A 12,974-nucleotide genomic window follows, 5' to 3' on the forward strand; every position below is an offset into this window, starting at 1 on the left:
TTCAAATATCAGAAAATATGAGTAAAATGAAAATGTGTCTTTGCTGATTTAAGCCCAGTAAAACAAAGTGTAACTTTATGCTGAAATGCTGTCAAACAACAAGTTTCCATTTTTAAAAATACAGGTTTTTGATGTGGATTTTATGTACAGGTTTTTCCTTCTGTGTTGTCTGTTTTAGTTTAACATTAACAAGTAAATGGATATTTTTTCTGTGATTTTATTGGTTATTATTGTCTGTAATTTAACCAAACAGGGAAGATCAGTACTGTACCAGTTAGAAAATAAATGATCAATAATATATACACTTTTTCTTCCAAATAACAACAGATGAGCATAAAATAATACATTTGTCTGTGATTCAACCCAGAAAGTAAAGTGGTGTAATTTTACCGTCAAACATTTGAACAGAACAGTTGAGTATTTGTAGAATCACACAGTTGTGATTTGGACAGAATTTATAAACGTGGCGTGTTTTTTACAGTCAGGATGTAAATCAGTACTTTTTTTTCTGTGACTTTACCAGTTATTATCTGGAGTAAAACAAAACAGGTGAAAATGTGTGAAGCAACAGTTCAACCATGATTTATCATTAATATGCATCATTTGTCTTTCAGATTACAGCAAATATCTGTAAAATAAGATTTTAATGGTAAACCATCTGAAGCAGCGGTTCCACAGATTTCCTTTGTTTTGTATAATTGACAGAAAATAAGTAAAATCACAGAAAAAAGTATTAATTTATGTATTTACTGTGTTAAAAAAGACAAGAAATAACATGTCACCACTGTAAATAGTGTCCAAATCAAAAATCTGTTCATTTACTATTTGTAATTTGCTCTCTGATAATGTTTGACCATAAAATTTCACCATTTTTCTTTCTGGATTAAAAATCTGTGACAAAAATATCATTATTTTGTAAATAGTTGTCATGTTTTGAAAGATAAATTATTTTGTAAATGTTATTTTACACATTTTTTCCTCATTTCCTGAAATTACAGATAATATTTGGTGAAGTCACAGAAAAAAAATGTTAATTTACATTTTGATGTTAAACCGTAACAAACAACAAAGAAGGATGACAGAGTAAAAAATAAAATCCACACCAAAGATGTGTATTTTTCTAATATAAACAGTAATTTGTTGTTTGGCAGCATTTCACCATAAAGTTACACTTTTCTTTACTGCGTTTGAATCAGCAAACATCTTTTTATTGTGCTGATATTTGCTGTTATGTGAGAGAAAACTGATGTATGTAAAGGATTTCAGAACAGGAAAATCATTTCTCACAGTGTTATTTTACAGGTGGACCCTGTTTTATTGCAGATTAAAGTATTAATTCACATGATGATTGTCGAAAAAGAAAAGAAAAGAAAGAAAAAACAGGTCAAAACTGTCAGCATTGTCCTCATGAAAAATCTGTCTATATTTCTGGTAGTCATGGTTTTTCACAGTGGTTAAGTTTCAGCATGTTTTGTTTTGATTTAACATGTTTTGTTTTGATTTAACATGTGTTTGGTCTCTTTGTCTCCATGATGAGGTTCAGAGTGTTCAGACCTCAGTAACTCAGAGAACTCAGTGGATGTCATTTACTGCAGATGCAAATCCAAGTTTTTCTCTTTTCTCTGGATTTTACTCAACTTTTTCATCCTTGTGGCTTCAGGAGAAACACGGGGAACGTTTGTGTGGTTTGAGGACACTGAAAAGACTCATTTTTTTCAGTGCTGAGACTGTTGTTGGATGATAGATGGAGCAGTTTGGTGGAGCGGTTTAGGTTTGTTAAATGAGAAGGAGGTAAAGTTGGAGCAGGTGGACACAGTGTTTTTTCTTGCTGGTTTTGGACAAAGTTTGCCGTCATGTTGGTTGATGTTTGGAGACGTTGCTGCCAAATGGAGCAACGATTTGAACAGAGAGAGGAGGGACGTGGAAAGGAGTTGTAGCAGAAAGTGATCTGCTCTCAGTGTGGAAAGTGGATGATGAAGGTTTCTTCTACAAGGTAAGGATCTGCTGCTGAATAACTCGTTTTTAGAACAGAGCTGTATCTCTGGCTGCAGTGACTTTGTGTCATTTTACACTCAAACATTGTAAACAACTAATGACTATTTGGACAACAATTGAGTTTAGATTTGGACACTATTTACATTTTGGGTCTGTTTTTATCAGTCAACATGCAATTCAAAACTTTAATCTGTCATTCTATTTATTGTAATTTCCAAAACAGGGACAATCTGTAAAATAACAGAATAAGAAATGAGATTCCTGTTTTAAAATCCTTTCTGTACATAACTTTCCTTTCAAATATCAGAAAATATGAGTAAAATGAAAATGTGTCTTTGCTGATTTAAGCCCAGTAAAACAAAGTGTAACTTTATGCTGAAATGCTGTCAAACAACAAGTTTCCATTTTTAAAAATACAGGTTTTTGATGTGGATTTTATGTACAGGTTTGTCCTTCTGTGTTGTCTGTTTTAGTTTAACATTAACAAGTAAATGGATATTTTTTCTGTGATTTTATTGGTTATTATTGTCTGTAATTTAACCAAACAGGGAAGATCAGTTCTGTACCAGTTAGAAAATAAATGATCAATAATATATACACTTTTTCTTCCAAATAACAACAGATGAGCATGAAATAATACATTTGTCTCTGATTCAACCCAGAAAGTAAAGTGGTGTAATTTTACCGTCAAACATTTGAACAGAACAGTTGAGTATTTGTAGAATCACACAGTTGTGATTTGGACCGAATTTATAAACGTGGCGTGTTTTTTACAGTCAGGATGTAAATCAGTACTTTGTTTTCTGTGACTTTACCAGTTATTATCTGGAGTAAAACAAAACAAGTGAAAATGTGTGAAGCAACAGTTCAACCATGATTTATCATTAATATGCGTCATTTGTCTTTCAGATTACAGCAAATATCTGTAAAATAAGATTTTAATGGTAAACCATCTGAAGCAGTGGTTCCACAGATTTCCTTTGTTTTGTATAATTGACAGAAAATAATAAGTAAAAATCACAGAAAAAAGTATTAATTTATGTATTTACTGTGTTAAAAAAGACAAGAAATAACATGTCACCACTGTAAATAGTGTCCAAATCAAAAATCTGTTCATTTATAATTTGTAATTTGCTCTCTGATAATGTTTGACCATAAAATTTCACCATTTTTCTTTCTGGATTAAAAATCTGTGACAAAAATATCATTATTTTGTAAATAGTTGTCATGTTTTGAAAGATAAATTATTTTGTAAATGTTATTTTACACATTTTTTCCTCATTTCCTGAAATTACAGATAATAATTGGTGAAGTCACAGAAAAAAAATGTTAATTTACATTTTGATGTTAAACTGTAACAAACAACAAAGAAGGATGACAGAGTAAAAAATAAAATCCACACCAAAGATGTGTATTTTTCTAATATAAACAGTAATTTGTTGTTTGGCAGCATTTCACCATAAAGTTACACTTTTCTTTACTGCGTTTGAATCAGCAAACATCTTTTTATTGTGCTGATATTTGCTGTTATGTGAGAGAAAACTGATGTATGTAAAGGATTTCAGAACAGGAAAATCATTTCTCACAGTGTTATTTTACAGGTGGACCCTGTTTTATTGCAGATTAAAGTATTAATTCACATGATGATTGTCGAAAAAGAAAAGAAAAGAAAGAAAAAACAGGTCAAAACTGTCAACATTGTCCTCATGAAAAATCTGTCTATTTTTCTGGTAGTCATGGTTTTTCACAGTGGTTAAGTTTCAGCATGTTTTGTTTTGATTTAACATGTTTTGTTTTGATTTAACATGTGTTTGGTCTCTTTGTCTCCATGATGAGGTTCAGAGTGTTCAGACCTCAGTAACTCAGAGAACTCAGTGGATGTCATTTACTGCAGATGCAAATCCAAGTTTTTCTCTTTTCTCTGGATTTTACTCAACTTTTTCATCCTCGTGGCTTCAGGAGAAACACGGGGAACGTTTGTGTGGTTTGAGGACACTGAAAAGACTCATTTTTTTCAGTGTTGAGACTGTTGTTGGATGATAGATGGAGCAGTTTGGTGGAGCGGTTTAGGTTTGTTAAATGAGAAGGAGGTAAAGTTGGAGCAGGTGGACACAGTGTTTTTTCTTGCTGGTTTTGGACAAAGTTTGCCGTCATGTTGGTTGATGTTTGGAGACGTTACTGCCAAGTGGAGCAACGATTTGAACAGAGAGAGGAGGGACGTGGAAAGGAGTTGTAGCAGAAAGTGATCTGCTCTCAGTGTGGAAAGTGGATGATGAAGGTTTCTTCTACAAGGTAAGGATCTGCTGCTGAATAACTCGTTTTTAGAACAGAGCTGTATCTCTGGCTGCAGTGACTGTGTGTCATTTTACACTCAAACATTGTAAACAACTAATGACTGCTTGTACAACAATTGAGTTTAGATTTGGACACTATTTACATTTTGGGTCTGTTTTTATCAGTCAACATGCAATTCAATACTTTAATCTGTCATTTTATTTATTGTAATTTCCAAAACAGGGACAATCTGTAAAATAACAGAATAAGAAATGAGATTCCTGTTTTAAAATCCTTTCTGTACATAACTTTCCTTTCAAATATCAGACAATATGAGTAAAATGAAAATGTGTCTTTGCTGATTTAAGCCCAGTAAAACAAAGTGTAACTTTATGCTGAAATGCTGTCAAACAACAAGTTTCCATTTTTAAAAATACAGGTTTTTGATGTGGATTTTATGTACATGTTTGTCCTTCTGTGTTGTCTGTTTTAGTTTAACATTAACAAGTAAATGAATATTTTTTTCTGTGATTTTATTGGTTATTATTGTCTGTAATTTAACCAAACAGGGAAGATCAGTACTGTACCAGTTAGAAAATAAATGATCAATAATATATACACTTTTTCTTCCAAATAACAACAGATGAGCATGAAATAATATATTAGTCTGTGATTCAACCCAGAAAGTAAAGTGGTGTAATTTTACCGTCAAACATTTGAACAGAACAGTTGAGTATTTGTAGAACCACACAGTTGTGATTTGGACAGAATTTATAAACGTGGCGTGTTTTTTACAGTCAGGATGTAAATCAGTACTTTTTTTTCTGTGACTTTACCAGTTATTATCTGGAGTAAAACAAAACAGGTGAAAATGTGTGAAGCAACAGTTCAACCATGATTTATCATTAATATGCATCATTTGTCTTTCAGATTACAGCAAATATCTGTAAAATAAGATTATAATGGTAAACCATCTGAAGCAGTGGTTCCACAGATTTCCTTTGTTTTGTATAATTGACAGAAAATAACGAGTAAAGCCAACAAAAAAGTATTAATTTATGTATTTACTGTGTTAAAAAAGACAAGAAATAACATGTCACCACTGTAAATAGTGTCCAAATCAAAAATCTGTTCATTTACTATTTGTAATTTGCTCTCTGATAATGTTTGAACATAAAATCTCACCATTTTTCTTTCTGGATTGAAATCTGTGACAAAAATATCATTATTTTGTAAATGGTTGTCATGTTTTGAAAGATAAATTATGTTGTAACTGTTATTTTACAGATTTGTTTCCTCATTTCCTGAAATTTCAGATAATATTTGGTAAAATCACAGAAAAAAATGTTAATTTACATTTTGATGTTAAACCGTAACAAATAACAAAGAAGGATGACAGAGTAAAGAAAATAAAATCCACACCAAGGATGTGTATTTTTCTAATATAAACAGTAATTTGTTGTTTGGCAGCATTTCACCATAAAGTTACACTTTTCTTTACTGCGTTTGAACCCAAGTGGTGACCCAGATACCGTACCTCCCTTCGTCCAACCGCGCACTTCTTCGGGTTGGCCGTCAGCTCCGCCTGTCTCAAGGACTCCAGCACCGCGGCCACTTGTTGCACATGCGCCGCCCAGCTGTTGCTGTGGATGATAACGTCATCCAGGTAGGCGGCTGCATATGCCGCGTGCGGCCACAGTACCCCGTCCATGAGACGCTGGAACGTGGCTGGGGCTCCGAAGAACCCGAACGGAAGCATCACGAATTGGTACAAGTCGTATGGAGTGGAGAAGGCCGTTTTCTCCCTGGACTCTGGCACACACACTTTGATGATTGTAAGGTCAGTTCAACAGCAAGCCCTGGAAGAGGGTCCCTCTTGCCAAAATCTTCCCTTGGATTTCTCCAATGTTTCCTCTCTGGAGGATTTTTGGAGTTTTTCATGTTGACAAGAGGTTGCTGGTCTGACCAGATAAATTTCCTTCTTTTTTTGTTTAGTTTTTAAATGTAACACACACTTTGATGATTGTAAGGTCAGTTCAACAGCAAGCCCTGGAAGAGGGTCCCTCTTGCCGACATCTTCCCTTGGATTTCTCCAATGTTTCCTCTCTAGAGGATTTTTGGAGTTTTTCATGTTGACAAGAGGTTGCTGGTCTGACCAGATAAGTTTCCTTCTTTTTTGTTAAGTTTTTAAATGTAACACACACTTTGATGATTGTAAGGTCAGTTCAACAGCAAGCCCTGGAAGAGGGTCCCTCTTGCCAAAATCTTCCCTTGGATTTCTCCAATGTTTCCTCTCTGGAGGATTTTTGGAGTTTTTCATGTTGACAAGAGGTTGCTGGTCTGACCAGATAAGTTTTCCTTCTTTTTTGTTAAGTTTTTAAATGTAACACACACTTTGATGATTGTAAGGTCAGTTCAACAGCAAGCCCTGGAAGAGGGTCCCTCTTGCCGACATCTTCCCTTGGATTTCTCCAATGTTTCCTCTCTGGAGGATTTTTGGAGTTTTTCATGTTGACAAGAGGTTGCTGGTCTGACCAGATAAGTTTCCTTCTTTTTTGTTAAGTTTTTAAATGTAACACACACTTTGATGATTGTAAGGTCAGTTCAACAGCAAGCCCTGGAAGAGGGTCCCTCTTGCCGAATCTTCCCTTGGATTTCTCCAATGTTTCCTCTCTGGAGGATTTTTGGAGTTTTTCATGTTGACAAGAGGTTGCTGGTCTGACCAGATAAGTTTCCTTCTTTTTTGTTAAGTTTTTAAATGTAACACACACTTTGATGATTGTAAGGTCAGTTCAACAGCAAGCCCTGGAAGAGGGTCCCTCTTGCCGACATCTTCCCTTGGATTTCTCCAATGTTTCCTCTCTAGAGGATTTTTGGAGTTTTTCATGTTGACAAGAGGTTGCTGGTCTGACCAGATAAGTTTCCTTCTTTTTTGTTAAGTTTTTAAATGTAACACACACTTTGATGATTGTAAGGTCAGTTCAACAGCAAGCCCTGGAAGAGGGTCCCTCTTGCCGAATCTTCCCTTGGATTTCTCCAATGTTTCCTCTCTAGAGGATTTTTGGAGTTTTTCATGTTGACAAGAGGTTGCTGGTCTGACCAGATAAGTTTCCTTCTTTTTTGTTAAGTTTTTAAATGTAACACACACTTTGATGATTGTAAGGTCAGTTCAACAGCAAGCCCTGGAAGAGGGTCCCTCTTGCCGAATCTTCCCTTGGATTTCTCCAATGTTTCCTCTCTGGAGGATTTTTGGAGTTTTTCATGTTGACAAGAGGTTGCTGGTCTGACCAGATAAGTTTCCTTCTTTTTTGTTAAGTTTTTAAATGTAACACACACTTTGATGATTGTAAGGTCAGTTCAACAGCAAGCCCTGGAAGAGGGTCCCTCTTGCCAAATCTTCCCTTGGATTTCTCCAATGTTTCCTCTCTGGAGGATTTTTGGAGTTTTTCATGTTGACAAGAGGTTGCTGGTCTGACCAGATAAGTTTCCTTCTTTTTTGTTTAGTTTTTAAATGTAACACACACTTTGATGATTGTAAGGTCAGTTCAACAGCAAGCCCTGGAAGAGGGTCCCTCTTGCCGAATCTTCCCTTGGATTTCTCCAATGTTTCCTCTCTAGGAGGATTTTTGGAGTTTTTCATGTTGACAAGAGGTTGCTGGTCTGACCAGATAAGTTTCCTTCTTTTTTGTTAAGTTTTTAAATGTAACACACACTTTGATGATTGTAAGGTCAGTTCAACAGCAAGCCCTGGAAGAGGGTCCCTCTTGCCGACATCTTCCCTTGGATTTCTCCAATGTTTCCTCTCTAGAGGATTTTTGGAGTTTTTCATGTTGACAAGAGGTTGCTGGTCTGACCAGATAAGTTTCCTTCTTTTTTGTTAAGTTTTTAAATGTAACACACACTTTGATGATTGTAAGGTCAGTTCAACAGCAAGCCCTGGAAGAGGGTCCCTCTTGCCGAATCTTCCCTTGGATTTCTCCAATGTTTCCTCTCTGGAGGATTTTTGGAGTTTTTCATGTTGACAAGAGGTTGCTGGTCTGACCAGATAAGTTTCCTTCTTTTTTGTTAAGTTTTTAAATGTAACACACACTTTGATGATTGTAAGGTCAGTTCAACAGCAAGCCCTGGAAGAGGGTCCCTCTTGCCGACATCTTCCCTTGGATTTCTCCAATGTTTCCTCTCTAGAGGATTTTTGGAGTTTTTCATGTTGACAAGAGGTTGCTGGTCTGACCAGATAAGTTTCCTTCTTTTTTGTTAAGTTTTTAAATGTAACACACACTTTGATGATTGTAAGGTCAGTTCAACAGCAAGCCCTGGAAGAGGGTCCCTCTTGCCGAATCTTCCCTTGGATTTCTCCAATGTTTCCTCTCTGGAGGATTTTTGGAGTTTTTCATGTTGACAAGAGGTTGCTGGTCTGACCAGATAAGTTTCCTTCTTTTTTGTTAAGTTTTTAAATGTAACACACACTTTGATGATTGTAAGGTCAGTTCAACAGCAAGCCCTGGAAGAGGGTCCCTCTTGCCGAATCTTCCCTTGGATTTCTCCAATGTTTCCTCTCTGGAGGATTTTTGGAGTTTTTCATGTTGACAAGAGGTTGCTGGTCTGACCAGATAAGTTTCCTTCTTTTTTGTTAAGTTTTTAAATGTAACACACACTTTGATGATTGTAAGGTCAGTTCAACAGCAAGCCCTGGAAGAGGGTCCCTCTTGCCGAATCTTCCCTTGGATTTCTCCAATGTTTCCTCTCTAGAGGATTTTTGGAGTTTTTCATGTTGACAAGAGGTTGCTGGTCTGACCAGATAAGTTTCCTTCTTTTTTGTTAAGTTTTTAAATGTAACACACACTTTGATGATTGTAAGGTCAGTTCAACAGCAAGCCCTGGAAGAGGGTCCCTCTTGCCGAAATCTTCCCTTGGATTTCTCCAATGTTTCCTCTCTAGAGGATTTTTGGAGTTTTTCATGTTGACAAGAGGTTGCTGGTCTGACCAGATAAGTTTCCTTCTTTTTTGTTAAGTTTTTAAATGTAACACACACTTTGATGATTGTAAGGTCAGTTCAACAGCAAGCCCTGGAAGAGGGTCCCTCTTGCCGAAATCTTCCCTTGGATTTCTCCAATGTTTCCTCTCTAGAGGATTTTTGGAGTTTTTCATGTTGACAAGAGGTTGCTGGTCTGACCAGATAAGTTTCCTTCTTTTTTGTTAAGTTTTTAAATGTAACACACACTTTGATGATTGTAAGGTCAGTTCAACAGCAAGCCCTGGAAGAGGGTCCCTCTTGCCGAATCTTCCCTTGGATTTCTCCAATGTTTCCTCTCTGGAGGATTTTTGGAGTTTTTCATGTTGACAAGAGGTTGCTGGTCTGACCAGATAAGTTTCCTTCTTTTTTGTTAAGTTTTTAAATGTAACACACACTTTGATGATTGTAAGGTCAGTTCAACAGCAAGCCCTGGAAGAGGGTCCCTCTTGCCGACATCTTCCCTTGGATTTCTCCAATGTTTCCTCTCTGGAGGATTTTTGGAGTTTTTCATGTTGACAAGAGGTTGCTGGTCTGACCAGATAAGTTTCCTTCTTTTTTGTTAAGTTTTTAAATGTAACACACACTTTGATGATTGTAAGGTCAGTTCAACAGCAAGCCCTGGAAGAGGGTCCCTCTTGCCGAAATCTTCCCTTGGATTTCTCCAATGTTTCCTCTCTAGAGGATTTTTGGAGTTTTTCATGTTGACAAGAGGTTGCTGGTCTGACCAGATAAGTTTCCTTCTTTTTTGTTAAGTTTTTAAATGTAACACACACTTTGATGATTGTAAGGTCAGTTCAACAGCAAGCCCTGGAAGAGGGTCCCTCTTGCCAAATCTTCCCTTGGATTTCTCCAATGTTTCCTCTCTAGAGGATTTTTGGAGTTTTTCATGTTGACAAGAGGTTGCTGGTCTGACCAGATAAGTTTCCTTCTTTTTTGTTAAGTTTTTAAATGTAACACACACTTTGATGATTGTAAGGTCAGTTCAACAGCAAGCCCTGGAAGAGGGTCCCTCTTGCCGAAATCTTCCCTTGGATTTCTCCAATGTTTCCTCTCTGGAGGATTTTTGGAGTTTTTCATGTTGACAAGAGGTTGCTGGTCTGACCAGATAAGTTTCCTTCTTTTTTGTTAAGTTTTTAAATGTAACACACACTTTGATGATTGTAAGGTCAGTTCAACAGCAAGCCCTGGAAGAGGGTCCCTCTTGCCGACATCTTCCCTTGGATTTCTCCAATGTTTCCTCTCTAGAGGATTTTTGGAGTTTTTCATGTTGACAAGAGGTTGCTGGTCTGACCAGATAAGTTTCCTTCTTTTTTGTTAAGTTTTTAAATGTAACACACACTTTGATGATTGTAAGGTCAGTTCAACAGCAAGCCCTGGAAGAGGGTCCCTCTTGCCAAATCTTCCCTTGGATTTCTCCAATGTTTCCTCTCTGGAGGATTTTTGGAGTTTTTCATGTTGACAAGAGGTTGCTGGTCTGACCAGATAAGTTTCCTTCTTTTTTGTTAAGTTTTTAAATGTAACACACACTTTGATGATTGTAAGGTCAGTTCAACAGCAAGCCCTGGAAGAGGGTCCCTCTTGCCGAAATCTTCCCTTGGATTTCTCCAATGTTTCCTCTCTAGAGGATTTTTGGAGTTTTTCATGTTGACAAGAGGTTGCTGGTCTGACCAGATAAGTTTCCTTCTTTTTTGTTAAGTTTTTAAATGTAACACACACTTTGATGATTGTAAGGTCAGTTCAACAGCAAGCCCTGGAAGAGGGTCCCTCTTGCCGACATCTTCCCTTGGATTTCTCCAATGTTTCCTCTCTAGAGGATTTTTGGAGTTTTTCATGTTGACAAGAGGTTGCTGGTCTGACCAGATAAGTTTCCTTCTTTTTTGTTAAGTTTTTAAATGTAACACACACTTTGATGATTGTAAGGTCAGTTCAACAGCAAGCCCTGGAAGAGGGTCCCTCTTGCCGACATCTTCCCTTGGATTTCTCCAATGTTTCCTCTCTAGAGGATTTTTGGAGTTTTTCATGTTGACAAGAGGTTGCTGGTCTGACCAGATAAGTTTCCTTCTTTTTTGTTAAGTTTTTAAATGTAACACACACTTTGATGATTGTAAGGTCAGTTCAACAGCAAGCCCTGGAAGAGGGTCCCTCTTGCCGAATCTTCCCTTGGATTTCTCCAATGTTTCCTCTCTGGAGGATTTTTGGAGTTTTTCATGTTGACAAGAGGTTGCTGGTCTGACCAGATAAGTTTCCTTCTTTTTTGTTAAGTTTTTAAATGTAACACACACTTTGATGATTGTAAGGTCAGTTCAACAGCAAGCCCTGGAAGAGGGTCCCTCTTGCCGAAATCTTCCCTTGGATTTCTCCAATGTTTCCTCTCTGGAGGATTTTTGGAGTTTTTCATGTTGACAAGAGGTTGCTGGTCTGACCAGATAAGTTTCCTTCTTTTTTGTTAAGTTTTTAAATGTAACACACACTTTGATGATTGTAAGGTCAGTTCAACAGCAAGCCCTGGAAGAGGGTCCCTCTTGCCGACATCTTCCCTTGGATTTCTCCAATGTTTCCTCTCTAGAGGATTTTTGGAGTTTTTCATGTTGACAAGAGGTTGCTGGTCTGACCAGATAAGTTTCCTTCTTTTTTGTTAAGTTTTTAAATGTAACACACACTTTGATGATTGTAAGGTCAGTTCAACAGCAAGCCCTGGAAGAGGGTCCCTCTTGCCGAAATCTTCCCTTGGATTTCTCCAATGTTTCCTCTCTGGAGGATTTTTGGAGTTTTTCATGTTGACAAGAGGTTGCTGGTCTGACCAGATAAGTTTCCTTCTTTTTTGTTAAGTTTTTAAATGTAACACACACTTTGATGATTGTAAGGTCAGTTCAACAGCAAGCCCTGGAAGAGGGTCCCTCTTGCCGAAATCTTCCCTTGGATTTCTCCAATGTTTCCTCTCTAGAGGATTTTTGGAGTTTTTCATGTTGACAAGAGGTTGCTGGTCTGACCAGATAAGTTTCCTTCTTTTTTGTTAAGTTTTTAAATGTAACACACACTTTGATGATTGTAAGGTCAGTTCAACAGCAAGCCCTGGAAGAGGGTCCCTCTTGCCGAAATCTTCCCTTGGATTTCTCCAATGTTTCCTCTCTGGAGGATTTTTGGAGTTTTTCATGTTGACAAGAGGTTGCTGGTCTGACCAGATAAGTTTCCTTCTTTTTTGTTAAGTTTTTAAATGTAACACACACTTTGATGATTGTAAGGTCAGTTCAACAGCAAGCCCTGGAAGAGGGTCCCTCTTGCCGACATCTTCCCTTGGATTTCTCCAATGTTTCCTCTCTAGAGGATTTTTGGAGTTTTTCATGTTGACAAGAGGTTGCTGGTCTGACCAGATAAGTTTCCTTCTTTTTTGTTAAGTTTTTAAATGTAACACACACTTTGATGATTGTAAGGTCAGTTCAACAGCAAGCCCTGGAAGAGGGTCCCTCTTGCCGAAATCTTCCCTTGGATTTCTCCAATGTTTCCTCTCTGGAGGATTTTTGGAGTTTTTCATGTTGACAAGAGGTTGCTGGTCTGACCAGATAAGTTTCCTTCTTTTTTGTTAAGTTTTTAAATGTAACACACACTTTGATGATTGTAAGGTCAGTTCAACAGCAAGCCCTGGAAGAGGGTCCCTCTTGCCGAATCTTCCCTTGGATTTCTCCAATGTTTC

General features: G+C 37.1%; 1 long non-coding RNA gene across 1 annotated transcript; it reads left to right on the forward strand.

The window, feature by feature from the left end:
* Positions 1 to 5,714: 5,714 nt before the first annotated feature.
* On the forward strand, positions 5,715 to 12,679 carry LOC127533727 (uncharacterized). The gene is made up of 2 exons (XR_007941473.1): positions 5,715 to 6,600; positions 11,504 to 12,679. It is a non-coding gene; the product is annotated as an uncharacterized LOC127533727 (long non-coding RNA).
* The last annotated feature ends 295 nt before the right edge of the window (positions 12,680 to 12,974 follow it).

This window comes from Acanthochromis polyacanthus, chromosome 4, assembly GCF_021347895.1.
Source record: "Acanthochromis polyacanthus isolate Apoly-LR-REF ecotype Palm Island chromosome 4, KAUST_Apoly_ChrSc, whole genome shotgun sequence".
Lineage (NCBI taxonomy): Eukaryota > Metazoa > Chordata > Actinopteri > Pomacentridae > Acanthochromis > Acanthochromis polyacanthus.